Genomic DNA, 21,603 nt, shown 5'->3' with positions numbered 1-21,603 from the left:
GTTTGATTACTGGTCAGGGCACATGCCCAGGTTGCGGACTTGATCCCCAGTCAGGGGCGTGCAGGAGGCAGCCGATCAATGATGACTCTCTCATCATTGATGTTTCCATCTCTCTCTCCCCCTCTCCCTTCCCCTCCCTGAAATCAAAAAAGATATATCTAAAAAAACAAAACATAAAAGGCAACCTAATGAAAAGATACTTATATATGATATATCTGATAAGGGGTTAATATTCAAAATATGTAAAGAATTCATACAACTCAACAACAATCTGATTAAAAAATGGGCAGAGGATCTGAATAGACATTTTCCCAAAGAAGACGTACATATGGCCATAAGACATATGAAAGATGCTCATCATCACAAACATCAGAAAAATGCAAATCAAAACCACAAGGAGATACCACCGCACATCTGTCAAGATGGCCATCAGCGAAAAGATAACAAACAACAAGAGTTGGTGAAGCCTGGAGAAAAGGGAGCCCTAATGCACTGTTCATGGGAATGTAAATTGGTGTGGCTGCTATGGAAGACAGTATGGAGGTTCCTCAAATTTTTTATTTTCCTCAAAATTTTTAAAATAAAATTATGCAATTTCACTTATTGGTTTATAGCCAAAGAAAATGAAAATACTAATTTGAATAGATACTGGTACCCCTATATTCATTGCAGCATCATTTATAATTGCCAAGATGTGGAAGCGACCTAGGTGTCTGTCAATAAATGGAAAAGAAGATGTGGTGCGTATGTACAATGAAATATTATTCAGCCATAAAAAATAAAATCTTGCCATTGTAACACCAGGGATAGACCTAAAGGGTATTATGCCAAGTGAAATAAGTCAGGCATAACAAAACAAATACTGTATAATTTCACTTATATGTGGAATCTAAAAAGCAATACAAACAAACAAAACAAAGCAGAAACAAACACATGGACACAAAGAATAAACTTATGGTTGCCAGAAGAGATGGCGCTGAGAGGATGGGTGAAAAAGTGAAGGGGATTAGGAGGAACAAACTTCCAGTAATAGAATAACTAAGTCACAAGGATGTAAAGTACAGCATAGGAAACACAGTCAATAATATTGTAATAATTTTGTACCGTGACAGATGGTTACTAGACTTAATGAGGTGATTGTTTTGTAAGGTATTTGAACATCAGATCACTACGCTGTACACCGGAAACTAAAGTCATATTGTACGCCAACTATATGTCAATTAAAAATGCGTGTGTGAAAGATTACCAAGAAAAATTTTGATGGTGGCTGGTTTAAAGAAATAGAAATGGGGTATTAGTGTATGTCGGGACTTTCATTTTTCATCTTATATGTTTCAGTAACTTTTTAGTACCACAAACATATTACTTTATCATTATAAATCTGAATAATTTATAAAAGCTATTAAAAATAATTAATTGATGCTTGTTATAGAAAATCTGGATGATATTAAAAAAGATGAAGAAATTAAAAATTAAAAAATAATACAACCACTTTTGCTCCCTGTGATCTTGATGACAGATTCTCAGGCTTTCTTCAAAACTGATATAAATTTATCAGTCACTTACCCATGTCCTCCAGCATCCTCAGAGCCATCCTCTTTACTAAATCCTTAACTTCTCTCCATAAAAATGCTTCCATTGTCCTAAGCTAAAGACAAACTCCCTCAAATGCGCCACCTCTTTAAGGTACCAAAAATCCCTCCGAGGACTTTCACAAATGAAATCTATTAAAACACTATTGCCTCTATTTCCTCATCAGCCTCTTCATTCGCTTCAAGCCCATGGCCTTGACTGAAACTGCCTTCTCCCAGCTCTTCCAATACATCCAAATGGCCAAATCAAATGCCACGGCCTTGCCACATTTCTTAGTGACCATGCCCACCCTGGCATCTGACACCGCCTAGGCCAACTCCCTTCTCATGAGCTCCTCCACCTGGGAGATCCTCGGCAACCACCTCCTCTCTACCTACTTTTCCTCTCTTTTCTGACAAAACAGCACTTCTTCCTCCCATCACTTAAATGTGGTCCTGTCCCAAGGCTCAAACTTTGTTTCTCAAAGCATTTTTTTTTATTCTAATAATAATGAAAATTGAATCACAGCCACATTCCTTATATTCAACCCAAGAGAACTAATGATGTCTCCTCCTAGAGAGATACAAAATAGAACAGACCTCAGGTGGACCGTTAAGAGATGTCTAAAGTTGGGGGAGGGGTGGGATTGGATCACTGGAGAAAGGAAGACCTGGAGGAAAAGGAAGGAATTTAGAAAAAATAGTCATTTCTTACTATACACAGACACTACACCAGGCCCTTTCATATATATTACCCCATTTAGTTCTCAACACAATCCCGTGGTCAGATACTTGACTTATCTTTACAGGAGCTAAGTAGCAGCACCAAACCCCGTAGCTGTGATCCAGGCGGCCTGATGAGGAAGGCAGCCTGGGGCAATGAAAAGAACGGAGGCTTTGGGGTCACATGGCTTTAACTCTGCCACTTACTGCTGCACGGCTCTGGCCAAACCACTTAACACTCCGGTTTTCAGCTTTCTCGTTTATAAAATGGGGACAAAAATTAGCTGATAACAAATGAAAGAATTGTAAATAAGATGCAGAAGGTACCTAGTACTTAGGTAGTGCTCGTAAGTAGTTGTGATGATTATTATTCTGACTGTATAAAAAACAGGTTACTTTCATAACAGAAGAGAGCACTATGAAAGGTAAAGAAAGAGAGTTTCAAGAAGAGGAACTAATGTTTCTTCCAAGATGTAGGCTCAAGCCTAGACTAAAGCTTGCCTGGGCTTTTGGAGGCTGTACAACCTTAGAAAAAAGCTCTCATCAATTCTCTGTCTACAGGGGGCATCTCTATGAGAAAGGCAAAGAAGCGTGTCCCTTGCCACTGAACAAAAGTCAGTGAAATGGCATGAGTCACAGCCGTCTTGTGAGCTAGGAAAGTGCTCAACCCAGTAACTCATATTACCTAGATATCACATCTCCAAATGGCGGTGCTCGTATCACCACTGAATCTTATGAGAAGCTGTGGCTATCCTTTCTGGATAAGATGTTTTGACAAATTTTTTTAAAGGGCAAAAAAATGTGTATATTTTTTAAAGAAACAACAATGAAAAGGCAAAATTGTCATTAAGCCTCTGTGAATTTAGAAAAATCACTCAAAAAAAAAAAAATAGCTGATATTCTCCACATGTACTTTTTAGCCTGTCTTAACATTCTTTTTGCCATAAAAATAAATAAAAATGTGAAAATCAACATGGTGAACCAAAAGTGAACAGGCTAAAAGAAAAACACAGGCTGACCAGAAGAGCTGAGAGAAGCATTACTGTCCATGGAAGTATTTCAGACAGCAGCTGCAGACTGTTCCCGGACACTCTGATAATGGAGAACATAATTAGTTTTCCTTGACTAAGAAAAATAGAAAAACCGATGAGGTCAAAACTCATAAATTAATTCAATTCAGTGAGTGTGTGTGTTTGAATAAATCAGTTGTGCTTGAAAATGCAGGTCAGAGAAGACATACAAAACACAAGCAAAGGGCATGAAGAGCACCCAAGTATTTACTCATTCATTCATTCACTCATTCACTCATTCATCTATAAATATTTATTATTCACTGAGTATGTGCAAAGGACGTATGCTAAACTTTGAGAATGAGGGTCAGTATGATGCAGTCTCTGTCTTCTAGAATCTCGGGGTCTAGGACCAGAGACAGCAGCAAATAAACAACCCCAGGGCAGTTAGTGGTGTAAGCAGAGGATGCCCACACTACCAAGAAGTGGTAACTGGAGGGGTGGGTACAGTGAGAGAGAACAGGTGATCGGAGACGGGAAAAGATTTTCTAAGGTCAACGTGTAATTGAGAATTGATGGACTAAGAGGATTTAGTCAGACAGGCCAAAGGCTAGAGGCATGAGAAAAGTGGAGAATTCCCGTCAGAGAAAACACTGTGTACAAAGGCACAAAGTTCCCAAACACCACAGGCCAGTGCCCGTCCAAAACAACTTTTTTCAACAGTCTCTGGCAAAAACAGGAAAATACAGGCAATGAGTGAGGCTTTCATATATTATTTATTTTAATGAGCAGCCTTTTTTTTTTTAATATCTTTATTGATTTCAGAGAGAGAAAAGGAGAGGGAGAGGGAGAGATAGAAACATCAACGACGAGAGAGTCATTGATCGAGCCGGCAACCCGGGCATGTGCCCTGACCGGGAGTCGAACCCCGATCGCCTGGATCCTAGGTCGATGCTCCACCACGCCCAGCTGGGCAGCCTTTTTTTCCTGAGAGTATGTCCTTTCTACATTTTGATGTTAGCATATAAAGTCTTTAATGAATTGGTTGTATTTTATAATTTCCTTGCTTGCCAAAATACAAAATTATCAACACTGTCCATTTATTTATTAATTTGGTAATTTTCTAACCCAATATATCCTAAATATGGGAAACCCTGAGCATGATTAACAAAGCCACAAGTACTTGGAATGGTCAGAAGGCAGACTACACCTGGCAAGTAAGTTCACAATGGTTTACACAGGAGATTACATTCAGAAAGCAGGCAGGAACCAGGTTATGAAGAGTTTTATATGGCTGGCAAAGAAGTTTAGTCTATCCCATAGGCAAAAAGGGGAGAGGGGCATTCAAAAGGGTGCAGAATCAGCAAGTTTGATGTTGGGCAAGTCACTTTCTTTCTCTGGTGATTGTGTCCAAAATGCTGATGCTGGCAACCTCCCCACCTACCAGACTTATGGGTGCTTAAATCAAAATCAGGATGAGTTGATGAACTACTCCATGAATTCTAGTGTATACTCTAAAAGTAAAGGGTTAATATTAATAAGATCCTCCCTCTCCTCTAAATAAATATACAAACTAATCAGCTTTTTAAATCTTGCCTCCTGCTCTTTTTTCCCTGATCACTTTCAGCTGGGGTACTAAACCAACAGATCCTAGTGAAGGACATGAAATGATGAAAACAGTAAGACATTATTGATTTCTAATAGATAAATGCATGTCTCTGCACAGACTCTGATTTTTATTTGTGACAAAGGACTACCCACTAACAATCTACAATTTTTAAGAATTATTAAAATTTTGTATGCAAATACTAGAATTACATTTTTAAAGTTTACCAAGGATTCTCATTCAACATTCTACAAAGGAGCCTGGCTGCCATGCAACTCTTGGCTGTAGAACAACGCTTTCTTTGTGCCTGACACATGCAGTTTTGAAATTCCCACAATTGTTAGAAAAGACGTGTTTCATTAGTGCATCATCGGTGTTGTGGGAAATCAGCTGTGATTTTTTTTATTGCTACTGCTCTTGTTTGTAAATATAAGTTATTTTAGTCACTGCTGAAGTAACCAAAAGGCAGACTATGTTTGTATTTGGTATGCCAAACAAATAATTTCTGTAATTTCTATAATCACAGCAACTAATTAAAATTTTTTAATAATTTGATACTTGAATTCCTAATAAGCTTTGAAGTAGTCATTATGGGAAAATTCAAAAAACTTTGCTAAACTGATAATACCATATCATATTTTTTATTAATTTAGCAAAAACACTTTAGTTTCTTGTGTATGCATTATTGGACTAACCCTTTGGTATGGACAGGTGAATATTTACATTAACAATATTTTATGCTATAATTGCCAAACAACTTTCATTTGAAACATATCTGTGTTAGTTACATTTCAACTATGAATCATCCATAAATGTGCTGGTATAATAATAGCTCATAGTTAGTAGGCTTTGGAAGCTATCATGAATTTGAGTTCTACCCCCATTTCTTACTACATATGAGTGGGTATGTCTCAGAAACTCTCTAAGCCTCATTTTCTCAAATGGAAAATAGAAATAAAATAGTATTTGCCTCATAGGTTGGCAGAGATCACTAAATAAGATCATATATATAAATCCCTTTGCATCAAGCCTGTCACATTTCTCAGCCATTATTATTATTATTCTTAAATTCATTTTCAACATAAAATAAAAACAGGTGAAACAGGAAGACAAGAAAACTCAGTGCATTAAAGCCACCAAATTAACACACTTGAGTTCTGTCAACAACAAAAACAAAAAGGCACAGAACAAACGCTGGAAGAGTATTTCCACACAGAAACCAGCAGGGATAGAAAATAAAACAATACCCACAGGAGCTAAAAATGAGAAGAGGATTACAGCACGTGCCAAAAGTCTTGGGCCACCACTTGCCCACAAATGTCTCCCTATTTCAGTGAACCTAGAGAACTAAGCCAGATACCCTTGATGTTCAACAACTAAATAGAATCTCTGAAATGTACACTCAATTACGCCAATATTGATGAATTTATGCATAAGCTCAATTTACAAATTTTATAGTAAGCATTTTAACTTTTCACACAGGTGTTTTTATAGCTGGAATATGCTAGGAATGTCCGTGGAGCCAAGAAGGACATGTGTTGCCAGCAGGAAGCTGTCCCCAGCCATATGGGCTGACCAATCAGTGGCCAAATACCTGGCACCAGCAGATAAATTCTATTTATACCTTGATATTTGCTCATAATGCAAATTTAGAGATTTACATTTTTTTCGATGTCTGCCTATTGAAAAAATATTTTGGTTGTATTTGCTCCACTGTGTCTATGTTTGGGTGTGTTGCAGAGCAAGGGGTACACTTGGAATAAGCATTCTGTGGAGGGATAAAAGAAGGGCATATGTATGTCAGGAAGCCTCTCTCCCCATCTATCCAGACGCCCACGGGCTCAGTCCCAGCAGGTGCACCAGCATCCACTGCACAATGGGCCCGAACGGAGGCACTGGCAAAGTGGCTAACGTGGAACTGGTCTAGTCTTCCCTCCTCCATGCTCACTGGTACTAGCATTCATTGTAGACTGTTAGTCATAAAAGAGCTCCCAAATACAGTTACCCTGTATTATCGAAAAGAAGGAAGGAAGCCAGCCAGTACGTCTCCCGACACAGGTTTTCAGCTGCTCCTCTGCTTACGCCAGCACGGTGATAGCTTTGACTCTCACTCACTAGAGCACGCACTGGAGGATCACTTGAAAACAGTTCAACACAGAACTGATGAAAGAGCTATGGGAATGCACGAAGGTTCCCACATAACAGCTGGGGGGAAATTAATGAAATAACTGGCTCAACGGGCAGAAGAAACCTCCATTCCAGCCCATCTTCTGACTCAGGACAAGACTGCGTCAATGTCAAATCTGTCAGTCCAGTTTTGAATAGTAGCACTTGAGGCTCAAACCTTATGTAGTGAGTATCTTCCTTCTCTTTCATTAATTCTACTAAATGATTTTTTATATTTGAAGAGCCAGATATATTGAATATCAAAATAAAGTTGATGAATAAAAATGCACACTGGGAAAGTTCAAGAGTAAAGAGAACAGAACAGTTCTTTTTGGTTTGTTTTATTTCTCATGTAGGAGAAAACGGAAACAGGTGTATTAAAATTACTTTTCAGGTAAAGGTTTCTGTGAATCGAAGCAGTTAACGTTGGCTTCTTTCTCACCTAATCCTACGCAGTCTTTTCTTTCATTGGCTTTGAGCATGTGTTTAGTCTTCCGCCATGTAGAGGTGATACAGCAGGGCCGTGACCAGTGCTGAGATGGCTGGGACCATCCAGTTGGTCCACCAACTGGAATTACTACCAGAGTCAACGGTAGTAATAAGAGTTTCTGAAGGCTTAGTTATCTTTGATCTGTCACCTGGAAGAACCTTCCCAATGATATCTGTTTTGGACAATTCTCCAGCATCTGTGGAGTGCCTAGCATCCTCAAAGTTTTCAGAAGCATTACCTCCAGCTTGTTCCCTTCAGATTTCTCCACCAGGATGTGCCTCCAAAAATTTGGTCAAATCCTACACCTTGCGGTGCAGAAACATCCAGGTGCTCTTGCTATGGTTGTGCTTCTGGATCTCTTCCAGGGTGTAGAGCAGGCGTGGGAAACCTTTTTTCTGCCAAGGACCATTTGGATATTTATAACATCATTCATGGGCCATACAAAATTATCAACTTAAAAATCAGCCTGTTATATTTGGTCAAACATTTAACTGAAATTATTGAATTTTGAGTCCCGCCTGTGGATGCCTTGGCACACCTGGCCAAATGATTTTGGGGGCCATATAGATGGCCCGTGGGCCAGACATTCCCCACCCTTGGTGTAGACCTTGATGGTCCTGTCAGAATACTAGGCCATTTTGGACACGGCGAGCTTCAGGCCCTGCAGACACCAGCCGAGTTGGGCGAAGCACAGGAAGCATCTCAATGAGCTAAGGCTGGACATTCCCCCAAGTCCCAGCCCTACTAAATCATTTTTTAATCTGGAGGGTTTTCTGCTGAGTCTCTTGGATCTGCCCACTCTACACTTTCCCCACTGTCTGCACTCTCGATCGGGCCCCTGGCAAGACTGTCTTTTAATTCACGTCTTTGCCTCTGCCAATCTGCCCCAACGCTACCACCAAATTTGTGCTCCTAATCATAGTTATTACGTTACTTCCATACCCAAGAACTTACAGTGGCTCTCAAACTCCTATTAAACCTCATCTTAACTGTCCAAAGATTTTCTTTCATTTCTCACACTCACACGTTGTGCTCAAACCAACCATTCAGGACTAACTTGAAACCCAAAACCATTTCTCATGCTCTTCCACTGGGTTCAGAATGTGCCAATTCGACTCCCACTCAAGCTTTAGGAACAAGTTCATCACTCTTCTCTACTCCCAAGCACATTACTTAGTTGTCTGGCCCACTGGCTACAAACACTGGAGTTCGGGGACTATGCCTTACACTTTCTTTGTATCCCCTCAAAGTTACCATGATAGTAAAAGCTCAACAATGATCTGTTGAATAGAAGAAGATGTGCTAAGCAGAGTTGTAAATTCTGTCACCTGGAAACACAATGTTTCTATTTTTGTCATTTTTCCTACTCATCTGTCCTCATCTCAACCACCTATGACGAACCTGCGCTTGACTAGCAGAAGCCTTTGTTTAGAGCAGGCGATCTTTCTCCAAAGTAAGATTCATGCAGAGAAAACATAGCAGAATTGACACACCCTGATTTTTTAAAACCTATCACCATTTCCTGTCTTCTGAACAGAACTTTTATTTTGCCTCTTGCTTTCCATTTCCCCACAAAAATCTAAACTATTTTCCTACCCTCCCTTCTGTGCTCCCTCCTAAAATAATGACATTTCCAGAAACCAGAGTCATTTGATTTAAGACTCTCACGGTGAGCTGTGTTTCCTGTCAAGTGGAGACCTTATGGTAGTGAAAGGTAAGGGGAGACTATGCAGCAAGAGTCCTTTAAGTAGTGAAGGAATTAAGGACTTGGAATAATCTGGAAGAGATGAAAGGTTAGGGCAAACCAATCAACCAGCTCAGGAAGCCCCCAACAAGGAAACAATCCCCTCACAGACAGCCGTGCCCTACGGTGAAATCCACGGCTCTTCCAGTCACAGGGCCACCATACCGGCTTCCAGTCACCATAATGCTACAGCTGGATGCCTACTGTATCAGCTGCAAATTTCCACCACAGCAGCTCAAGCAGGATGCGTTCTGGGATGAGTTTGGGTGCCTGGATTTAGGGAATCCATGAACAATGAGCAGAGTAAAATACTTATTTACTCTGTTTCGTAAAATAAGTATTGAGTGGATGGGGCAAGAGAGAGGAAGAAAGAGAGGGTAAGGGAGGGAGGCAGGGAAACAGGTTAACAGACTGACACGGGAAGAGGGATACTGGAAGCAAGCTGGCTTCCAAAATCATTTTTGAGGCCAGAAGAGAGAGAGCTTAGAGTGTGAGCCCTGAGGTCAGAGACTCCTGAGTTTGCGTCCGGCTCTCATCACTGCCTCTCTAAGCTCCACTCTCCAGTCCTGACACATTGAAGAAACACTAAAAGAATGCCCCTTAAAGAACAGAAAATACTAGAAAAGAGAACAAATTACCATTATTTATAAGATACATAAATATACAAGTGAAATTCTGGGAAACCAAACAGGATCAACTGAACAAACAAGCACTTTAAGAAACTTAAATAAGGTGTCTTGCTAAAAGTAAAAATTAATAAACTTCCTATATCTATATAAACAATAATCACAGAAATAAATATGAAAACAACATGCTATGGGTATAGAAGTAGAAGCATCAAAAACATAAAATATCTAGGAGTAATCTCAATAAGAAATGTGCAGAATCTGAGCTAAAAAACTATATACTCTGTTTCATAAAATAAGTATTGAACATATAAGGAAACATATCTTATTCTCCAACAGAAGTTCTCAATTTTGTAATAACGTATCAATTAATAAAAATATGAACAGGAATCATTTGAACTTGAAAAGCAATCTCAAATGTCCCTAAGAGAAAAACATGAAAGGATCGCAAAGAAAATTCTGACGGACAAAGGAACAGTGAATGGCCTTATGAGATATCAAAATTTACTAAAAAGCTACAGTAATTGAGATGGTATGGCTGTGGAATAGAAAAGAGACAAAACTTTGGAAGAAAAGTGGGACTTCCAAAAACAGACACACACACAGGATTATCTAGCATGGATAAACACGGCATTTCCAATCAGTGGGGCAAGGTAAGCTTTTGGTTTTGTTTTTGAATAATGATGCTAGAACACCTAGGGAAAATATGTAAGCTCTACCTAATTATACCACAATAAATCACAGATAGATCTAAAATTTAAATGCAAGAAGTTAAATCATAAAAATATCAGATGAAAATATCTTGGGCTGTAGGAATTCTGCAACGAAGTTTCAAAGGCCATCAAAGAAAAAAACTGATGAAGTTGATTGCCTGGTTATTTTTAAAGTCTTTATATGAAGAAAAAAAATTAAACATAAGCAAAGCAAAAGACACACTGGAAAAAATATTTGCTACAGTTATGACAAAAAGCTACATTCCTTTAACAAACATAGACGTGTTGAGCATCAAAAGAGAAGAGATGAACAACTGGAGAAGAAAGGAGGCAAAGATATGGAAGTGTCTCTCACAGGAGAGGAAATCCTCAGGAATAAAGAAGTAAAATAAAGCTCAATTTCACTAATCGTTCGTATTACCATTTTCACCTATATAGTAGCAAACCATTTTGAAGTTAATAATATTCAGCACTGGAAAAGCCAACAGGCTCTTGGTCACAGTGGAGATGACTTCAATTGGAAGACAATCTGTAAATATCCATCTAAAATTAAACTGGTGCTTCATGACCCTGAAATTTTTTCTTTAGGAAGCTACCCTGTGGAGATCCTTGCAGAAGAAGAAAAACATATTTCCAGGATGTTTGTTAAGTCATTTTTGGTAAGAAAAGAAAAGAGAAAAGAAAAGCACCACGTTCAACCCTAAAATGGAACTTTATACTCGCTCCGTCTTTCCTGAGACGGTCCTGCCTTGTCCTGTACACTCTAAAATGAGGCAGTTACTGACATACGTTGTGGGTGGAAAAAGAAGAATGTTAAAACAACTGTATTTTGATTTGATTATTACGTAATAAATATGTTATTTGTTAGTATATAACAAATTACTCCAAAAGTCAGCAGCTTCAAGCAAGGAGAACTTATTTTCTCGCATGATTTCTAAGGGCCGGGGGTGTCCCAGCCGGGCGGGCCTGGCTCAGGGTCCCTCGCAAAGCTGGGGACAAGCCGTGAGCTGAGGCCGCAGCCACCTGAAGCCGGAGGATCCCCTCGCCGGCTCACCCGCGTGGCTGCCCGTGGTCTCGGACCCTCACCGACCGCTGCCTCGGGTCCACGCAGGTCCTCACCGGTGGCACGGCAGCCTGCTTCCCCCAGAGCAGGGCATCCAACGGGGAGGCAAGGAGAGCTCCCCAGACAGAAGCCGCGCTCTCCGTAACCTCATCTCAGGAGTGCCATACCCTGGCTTCCACTCCGGAAGTCACCAGAACCTGCCCACGCGCAAAGGGCAGGGATGACACAGGGACACAGGAGACGGGGATCACTGGGAGCCGTCGCAGAGGCTATCGCCCTATATAACAGATGTATGGAGCTTATCTACATGTTGCTATGGATGTAAATATAAAAATTCACACACATCCCAGTTTGCTTGAAATCATCCTAGTTTATGCCTGTTGTCCTGGAGCCGTGTTGGCATTTCACGTCGAGTATCCCAGTTTGGATAATATATTATACTCTGGGTAGGAAAATATCTGAAAGAATATACACCAAAGCATTAACATTGTGATGACGCCTCTAAGAAACGAGCTTGAGAAGACTTTAATGTTTGCTTAATACACTCTTGTATAAAGTTTTAACATTTACAATAAAAATGCATTACCTTGCCCGGCCAGCATGGCTCAGCAGTTGAGCAGGGACCTAGGATCCAGGAGATCACAGGCCGGTTCCCGGTCAGGGCACATGCCCGGGTTGCAGCTCGATCCCGAGTCGGGGGCACGCAGGAGGCAGCCGATCAATGACTCTCATCACTGATGTTTCTCTCTCTCTCTCCCCCTCTCCCTTCCTCTCTGAAATCAATAAAGACTTTTTTTTTAAAAAATGCATTATCTTAATAAATTTTCAAAAAAAGCAGCAATTATACATTCGATGTCTAGATTATCTTTCAGAGTAACTGAAAATATTACCACATGAATTCCATTTCAGAGACAGTGACTGACCCCAAAAGAAAAGCTCCTGGGGATTTCAGCACCGGAGGGAAGAGAAACTTCCCTTTTCAAGTGACACAGAAAAAGTCTCCACGCAGTTGGCTGTCCCTCTCCTGTTTCTCACAGTTGTACGGGCTTTAGTTCTCCTGACCATAGCACAGTTGGTATCATTTCTTGGCATCCATCTCACAAATATAAATGGGAATTACGCAAGTGAATTATGACACTAGATAAGAGAGAGAGAGAAAACCAACAACAACAAAAACTAAGCCACTGGGATGAATCAGAGGCACTGGGCAGAAAGATAAGAGACATCTTCCTCCTGACTTCAGTTCACAGCTTTATTTGCAGGATCCTTGAAGAGTGGGTGGTAAAAACAGCCTTCGACATTAACAATAGTAAATTACAGCAAGTGTTAATTCACCTTCGCAGACTGAAATTTTACCATTTGAGATTATTTCCTTTGTGTTAAGACACTGCTGTAAACGGAGGTATCAGGCTGTAGCTTGAAGCCCTGAATGTCAGCGTTGGTCTTACTGCAAAGGATCAGCCCAGCACACTAAGGAGCCTAGAGCCCTACATCCCGTGAGCCTTAGAGCCAGAGAGGCCAGTTCCTAACTGCATAACCCTGAGCAAAGTCCTTTAAGTTCTTTTTGTTTCAGTTTTTCTATTGATAAAATAGAACTAATATCTTAGTCTTTTAACAAATGGTGCTGGTACAACTGGATATCCACACGCACACACAACAATAAATCTAGACAAAAACGTGACACCCTTCACAAAAATTAACTCAAATGGATCATAGACCTAAACGTAAAATGCAAAACTATAAAACCCCTAGAAGAAAACATAAGGAGAAAACTTAGATGACTTTAAGTATAACTTTTTGTTGTTGTTGTTGTTAATCCTCAACAGAGGATATTTTTTCCCCACTGATTTTTAGAGAGAGTGGAAGGAAGGGGGGGGGAGAGAGAGAGGAAAAAAACACCAGTGTGAGAGAGACACATCAATTGGTTGCCACCCGCATGTGCCCTAACCAAGTACGTTCCCCTGAGCAAGAATCAAACCTTCCACCTTCAGGGAGTGGGCCAATGCTTTAACCACTGAGCCACACTGACTGGAGCTAAGTATGGCTTTTTAGATACAACACCAAAGGCACAATCCATGAAAGAAATAATTGCTCTGCTGGACTCCATTAAAATTAAAAACTCTGCTCTGTGAAAGGCAATGTCAAGAGAACGAGAAGATAAGCCATAGACTATATGAGGTCTGCAGACACAGCTGATAGAGGACTGTTCTCCAAAATGTGTAAGGAACTCTTAAAATTTAATAAGAAAACAACCCCATTTGAACATGGAAAAAAACTGAACTGATAGATACAGAGAACATATTGGTGGTTGTCAGAGGCGGGGGTGGGGGTGATGGGGTGAAGGTGGTAAAAAGATACAAACATCCAGTATTAAAACACATAAGTCCCGGGGACATAAAGTACATCATGATGACTGCAGTTAGAATCACACTGTACTGTATGAGTAACTAAGTTGCTAAGAGAATAGGTCTTAACAGTTCTCATAACAAGAAAGAAAACTTTGTAACAGTGTGGTGATGGAGGTTAACCAGGCTTACTGTAGCGATCATTTCGCAGTGTATACGAATATTGAATTATGGTTTACACCTGAAACTAATATAATGTTATATGTCAAGTATACCTCCATTGTTTAAATGAGCCAAAAACCTTACAGACACCTCATCAGGTGGCAAATAAGCACATGAAAAATATGCTCTGTCAACTGTCATCAGGGAAATGCAAATTAAAACAGCAATAAGATACATTACACATCTATAGAATGGCCAAAATCCAGAACACTGACAACACCACAACGCGAGGGAAGATGCGGAGCAACAGGGACTCTCCCTCACTGCCGGCGGGAAGGCACCATGGTACAGCCACTTTAGAAGACAGTATGGTGCTTCCTTACTAAACTCAACATACTCTTACCGTACAATCCCACAACCACGCTCACTGGTATTTACCCAAAAAAAAGCTGAACACGTGTCCACACAAGTGTTTGTACAGATATTTTCATAACTGCCAAAACTTGGAAGCAACCAAGATGTCCTTCGGTAGGTGAACGGATAAAAAAAAACCTGTGATGCACTCATATGATGGGAAGATTACTCAGTGCTAATAAGAAATGAGTTATCAAGCCATGAAAAGAGATGAAGAAGATTTAAATGCACATTACTAAGTGAAAGAAGCCAATCTGTAAAAGATCAGGGGTTCTCAGGGGTTGAGGGAGAATGGAGAAGTAAACAGGCAGAGCACTTGAGGAATTTTAGGCCAATAAAAATACTCTGTATGATACTATAATGATGGACACATGTCATTATACATTTGTTCAGACCAATAGGATGTACAACACGAAGAGTGAACCATAATATAAACTGTGGACTCTCGGTGATTATAATATATCAGTGTAGGTTCATCGACTGTAACAAACGTATCACTCTGGTGGGGAAGGCTGACAATGGAGGTAGCAATGCATGTGTCGGGGCAGGGGTATATAGGAAATCTTTGTACTGTTCTCTCAATTTTGCTATAAATCCAAAACTGCTCTAAAAAATAAAGTCTTTAAAAATAAAAAAAGGCCCGGCCGGGCGTGGCTCAGCAGTTGAGCGTCGACCTAGGATCCAGGCGATCAGGGTTCGATTCCCGGTCAGGGCACATGCCCGGGTTGCGGGCTGCAGCCGATCAATGACTCTCTCATCATTGATGTTTCCAGCTCTCCTCTCTCCTTCCCTCTCTCTCTGAAATCAATAAATATATATTTTTTAAAAAAATAAAATAAAATAAAATAATAAAATAATAAAATAAAATAAAATAAATAAAATAAAATAAATAAAATAAAATAATTAAAAAAGACCCAACCTGCTTTTGGGAACATTTAAGGAGGAGGAAGGGAAACACGAGCCAAGAAATGAGGATGGCCTTTAGAAGCCGAGGACAGCCTTCAGGGGCATCCAGCAAGGACGTGACCGCCTCCTTCATACAACCACAAGGAAGTGAACTCTGCCAGCAGCCTCTGTGAGGAAGAGAAGGGCCCTTTCCTAGAGCCTCCAGAAAGGAACGCAGCCTGCTGACACCGACTCGAACCCACTGGGGCCCATGTCAGACTTCTATCCTACAGGAACTTAAAATAATAAACACGTGTTTTTCGGGGACAGAGAGGAAGACTACCATATAGGGCTGCCATGATGATGTTAACATACATAATAGTTATTATTATTTTTGTTAACCCTCCCCTGAGTATATATTTTTCCATTGATCTTTAGAGAGAGTGGAAGGGAGCGAGGGAGTGGGAGAGAGAAACATGGATGGGAGAGAGAAACATCAATTGGTTGCCTCCCTCACGTGTCCTGACTGGGGCCAGGGATCAAACCTGCAACCCAGATACATGCCCGTGACCAGGAATCAAACCCATGACCCTTCAGTGTGCGGCCGATGCTCTAACCACTTAGCTATACCAGGGCAACATATATAAATTCTATAGAAGAGGGTCTGACTCATAGTAAGCATTTATTAGATGCTAGGTCTAAGTGTCACCTACACTCTAAATAGCCTTAGGCAAATAATTACAGCCTGTTTCTTTATAAAATAAGGGCAATAATATCTCCTTCATTGAGTATCTGTGAATGTTAAATGACAACACTGTGTAAAGTGCTTAAAACAGTGCCTAGCATATGGCAAACACAAAATAAATAATTATGCTACCAGAAATATCATCATTGTCAGAAAAGTGGAGCTGATTTTAAAACCTAGGGTTAGTTTGATATATTAAGCACGAAAGCATCTAGCATAGCGATTATACATAAGTGGTGTCCAATAAATGCTAATTAAATATGAACATTTTTCCATGCGGCATCTCTCAAGTCCAAAGAATGTTTTAGAATGCTCATAAGTTATAAATCCTGAAGCCTGACACACCAGGAGCAATCATCTGGCTTCTTTACAGGGTCTTTCCTTTTGTCACAGGATGTTCAGTGGGATTTGATGGTTTAAGTCTGAAGCTGGACACACAGCTGCTAAGGAGCCCACATTCTGAGTTGGGAGAGCCACTGGGTATGTGGCCGGCCCTCCAGCAGGGCTTGGGGGGGGGGTGGTCTGATTAGCAATCCGTCTCACCACCATGTCCAGCCCCAACCCTGGTCATCAAAAAGGGAAAATTGGGAGAGAGAGGAGCCTGCTGAGAAGTGGGGGTTCTTCCTTTCCCTGAAAAGCGATAACACCCAAAAGAACCAGGAGTGGGGGACCTGTCCAGACGGGTGTCGACCCCAGCTTGACTCTGCTTAGCCAGCACCTGCTGGTTTTCCCCCAGGCTTCCTGAACAGGAAAAAAAGGGAAACAGAAGAGCGACTCTAAATGGTGAGGCAACAGTCGGAGGCATTTGTGCTAAACCCCCAAAACAGGGGGCTGGGGCTTAGATGCCTTTTTGTGATGAGAAGCCTTGATCACCTGCTCAAGATGAACGTGAACTCACCTGGCTGAGCATTTAGATATTTCTGGGACCTAAAGGGGTCCTTTAGGAAACAGTGTACAACGACTGAGTTTTGTAAGGATCCAAAACTTATCCAGGGGATAAATATTATAAAATGTGAGGGTTTTTCCTTCTACCTTGGAATTACGGTCATGGATAAAACAGAGACCAATGCATACCATGTACCCCATCTTCAGAAAGCTGCCAGAAATCAGAGCCGGCCACCTCTTCACAGATTTTCTAACCAGTAACGGACCAGAAAACCAGCCCTGTCACCAAGCCAGTGATTTATACTGGGAAAGGATGGGAGGGGGGTAGAGGGGGGCATGAATGGCCTTGGGAGTGCCGTGTTTGTGGGTGAGGCGATTGCCTGTTCACCCCACGGAGAATGGAGTGGAGACGAGTGTTTTCCCTTCCTGCCAACAAGAGGGGCAGAGGGGGTGGGGATGTTCCCAAACCATCACCTGTAAAGGAGGACCTGAGGCTCTGTAATCAAGAGAAGCGGGCATTTCGTTCTTGGGTCCTTGGCTGCACTGGCCCTGCGCTATTTAGAAAGGAGAACAGAAGTGGACCGAGGTGGTGAGGCAGAGAGGGGAGGGTGGTGGAAATCCCTCTGGCGTGTGGAGGATGGTGTGCTCACGAGTGCTGCACCTTAGAAGGCTGCCCGCCAGGCTGAGGACCAGGGGCAGCTTGCTCTCGCAGCACATGGGCCGCCTGTCACCGGGGCAGCTAGCTCTTATAGCACATGGGCGGCCTGTCACCGGGGCAGCTTGCTCTTATAGCACATGGGCCGCCTGTCACCGGGGCAGCTAGCTCTTATAGCACATGGGCGGCCTGTCACCGGGGCAGCTTGCTCTTATAGCACATGGGCCGCCTGTCACCGGGGCAGCTTGCTCTTATAGCACATGGGCAGCCTGTGACCAGGGCAGCTTGCTCTTATAGCACATGGGCCGCCTGTCACAGGGGCAGCTAGCTCTTATAGCACATGGGCCGCCTGTCACCGGGGCAGCTTGCTCTTATAGCACATGGGCAGCCTGTGACCAGGGCAGCTAGCTCTTATAGCACATGGGCCGCCTGTCACCAGGGCAGCTTGCTCTTATAGCACATGGGCAGCCTGTGACCGGGGCAGCTAGCTCTTATAGCACATGGGCCGCCTGTCACCGGGGCAGCTAGCTCTTATAGCACATGGGCCGCCTGTCACCAGGGCAGCTTGCTCTTACAGCACATGGGCGGCCTGTGACCGGGGCAGCTTGCTCTTATAGCACATGGGCAGCCTGTGACCGGGGCAGCTTGCTCTTATAGCACATGGGCCGCCTGTCACCGGGGCAGCTAGCTCTTACAGCACATGGGCCGCCTGTCACCGGGGCAGCTTGCTCTTATAGCACATGGGCCGCCTGTCACCGGGGCAGCTTGCTCTTATAGCACATGGGCGGCCTGTCACCGGGGTAGCTTGCTCTTATAGCACATGGGCGGCCTGTCACCGGGGTAGCTTGCTCTTATAGCACATGGGCGGCCTGTCACCGGGGCAGCTTGCTCTTATAGCACATGGGCGGCCTGTCACCGGTCACCCGAGAAGCAGCTCCTGGAAGGGAGGAACGGGCCCTGCCGCCCAGAGCACCCTGCTCACTCCCACTCAGAGCCCGCGGCTCAGGCGCGTGGGAGGCAAGCAGGCCCACGAGTTTCACTGTGCTCTAAAATCCAGAATAAGACTGTCCCAGGAGCAAAGGTGGATGCAAATGAACAGTATCTGCCGAGCGGATGAGAAACCCATTAGAGTCAGCACGCTGGAGCAGGGGTGGGGGTGGGAGGTAGACTGACAAGGCGTAGTTGGAGCAGGCACTTGGAAAAAGAAAATGACTTGGTGTGTTTACCCCAGTCCACGGCCCGTGTCCTCCCTCCGGCCCTCTCCTGCCTGCTGAGCTCCACTCCCTCCTCGCTGCAGGACCGCAGGCCGGCTGCCGGAGCGGAGGCTGCTGCTCACAAAGTCCACGATCCCCATCGGAGCCCGCCTGCCTTTGGTCGCTCTTATTCTACCGGTAACTGAGCTTTGCTTTCCCCGTGGACTCATGTAACTCGTAGCAGTGTTTTAAAGGGCTTTTCCTCGCCAGCATTTCACATGTTGCACAGGTTAACCGGAGTCAAAAGATATTACACCGCTGAACTGCGCAAAGCTCCTCCTCGCGGCCGCGATGCAGGCCAAACACCGAAAGGATCAGAGGCACTTGGGGACTCTCAGGACTGTGCCAAATGCACACACACAGCTAAATCCTGAACCTGAAGTGAAACTCTGGCCTGTTTTTCCTTCATAATGAGGAGTTGAGAGACTTTCTGGAGACCATAGCTGCTTGTATAAATAATGTGTTCTGTTGCTTTTATTTCCTATGGGCAAGGACATGTGCTCCTGGCTAACCGCACCTAGCGACAGTGCCTGGCACACAGAAGGCACTGAACAGATACTTGGTAAACAAACGAACAGAGGAGTAAATAAATGACTTTGTCCTGGATATGTATAGCAGGGAGTCTTAATATTAGGCACCAAATGAAACTACCCCTGCAAGATGTTCAGACAGCTGTCTTTAGGCCTTTCAGGTAATCTCATGTTTTTATTCATATAATGAATACCTACTGTGATGGGGGATCTAAACCAGATGTAAGGGAGGAGAGGAGTACAGGGTAGAGATGACACAGGCCAATGTCAGCACAACCACCAACACTCTACCTCCCAAAACCAACCCAACGAAACACCATCATGGGATTTTTATGGCTTTTTACCGCACCCTCACCCTCCACCCATGTGGGCAATGATCTGCTCCAGACTCAAGCCCAGGACTTTTAATTACAGTAAATAGGAAAATAACTCTTAAAATAGCAGAGTCAGAAAAGGTAATTGCTTTATTTAAGACAGTTTTCTTTTTCCTTGAAATTTCTACCTGATAGTGAAGCAAAAGCTCATTTTTCTTTTTAAATTGCAGTTTTATTTAATTACTGAAGTCCTAGAAAGTTGATGCAAATGGTCCCATAAAGGCATCGCTTTTCAAATGTAGACTGAACACCAGGCTAATGGAGAAGATAACCATGACAGATGAGGGCATATGTCCCGGGTTACTAAGTAAATTCCTCATACCTAGGTCTCCACAGTGCTCAAGGAAGGGAAACTACCGCGGTACATGTCCACTTGTATGGGAATCTTTCTCAGTTGCTTTGGACTCTTGAAAATTCCCTAAGGGGAATACCATCACCTAACGTTAACAATCATTGTATTCTGCTTTGTATGCAATAGTCACTATTCACACTGAAATGCAGGAAACCTCAAATTTGCCCTTCGCCAAAGTCAAAGATTTTTCTATAACAACCAAAGAAACCAGATTTAATAATTGATGGTAGGAGGAAAAAAAAATGGTCAAGAAACTACTTTTAGAAATTTATACTAAGAAAATAAACAGATAAACATTTAAGATGTATACACAAAGATATTCATCTCACCATTATTTATAAAGGCAAGAAATTGCAACAACATGACTATCACGTAATAGTGGATTAGTTAAATAAATTATTAACTACTCCACCAACAAAGGAAAATCTTGCAGCCATTAAAAAGGATGACATAAGTCTACATATGTTGTTACCAGAAAATATTCCCAATGTTGTTATAGAAATAGATTTGTGTGTGTATTAGAGTCAGGAAGATAAGTTTGATGTACGTATTAGACTTGAAATAAGTAACTCCATGTTGTGTGACTGCGTGTAACTGTGAGGCCTGCGTGCCACGATAAGATTAACACTTTGTAGCCCCGGCTTCCAAGCAGGCCCGCGCTCTGTAGGACCCTGATAAGACACACTGAAGACGCACCACACCTTCAACTGAACTATTAAAAGCAGGAGCTTTTCCGCCACATCCTTGGATGCTTGTCTGCCCTCCAGACTTCGTCCCCAGCTCCGGGAAAGCTGACCCTTGCCTTGCTCTGCCCTGCGCCTCTCTGGAAGAGCTTCCAGAGGGCTGCAGTGACCGACGCAGTCGGGCCGCACCCCCAGACCTCGTGTGTGTCTTTCAGCGGATCCTCCGGGTGGCCTGCTGGGCCGAGAACCATCAGGATCTCGTAAATAAACCCCTGTGATTTGCTTTATATTTGTCTCTGTCTCCCTTCTTGAAACTTCAATTATTGGCTCGGTCTCATTGAACCAAAGTGTCTCTTGACCTTCACAGTGGTATAGCCACGTACTGGGAGTTAGACCACCTGCGTTTACGTCTCCAGAGAAACTGGGGCAGAGGGAGAGGGAGAGAGAGACAGAGAGAGAGAGAAACATCGATGTGAGAGAGACACATCGATTGGTTGCCTCCCCTGTATGGCCCATTGGAAAGGAACCAGCAACCCAGTTATGTGCCCTTGATTGGAATCGAACCCACTACCCTTCAGTCCAAAGGCCGGCACTCTAACCACTGAGCC

General features: G+C 42.6%; 1 protein-coding gene and 1 pseudogene across 2 annotated transcripts in view; both read right to left on the bottom strand.

The window, feature by feature from the left end:
• Positions 1-21,603, bottom strand: part of ST8SIA1 (ST8 alpha-N-acetyl-neuraminide alpha-2,8-sialyltransferase 1) — a 99,236-nt gene that overhangs the window by 67,733 nt on the left and 9,900 nt on the right. The window lies entirely within an intron of this gene.
• Positions 7,563-9,492, bottom strand: LOC308553597 (cytochrome b5 pseudogene; annotated as a pseudogene). The gene is made up of 2 exons: positions 9,436-9,492; positions 7,563-7,961 (listed from the first exon to the last, which is right to left on the bottom strand). The product of its transcript is annotated as a cytochrome b5 pseudogene (transcript).

Source organism: Miniopterus schreibersii, assembly GCF_964146895.1.
Source record: "Miniopterus schreibersii genome assembly, chromosome: 2".
Lineage (NCBI taxonomy): Eukaryota > Metazoa > Chordata > Mammalia > Chiroptera > Miniopteridae > Miniopterus > Miniopterus schreibersii.
This window is presented reverse-complemented; position numbering and strand designations above follow the sequence as displayed.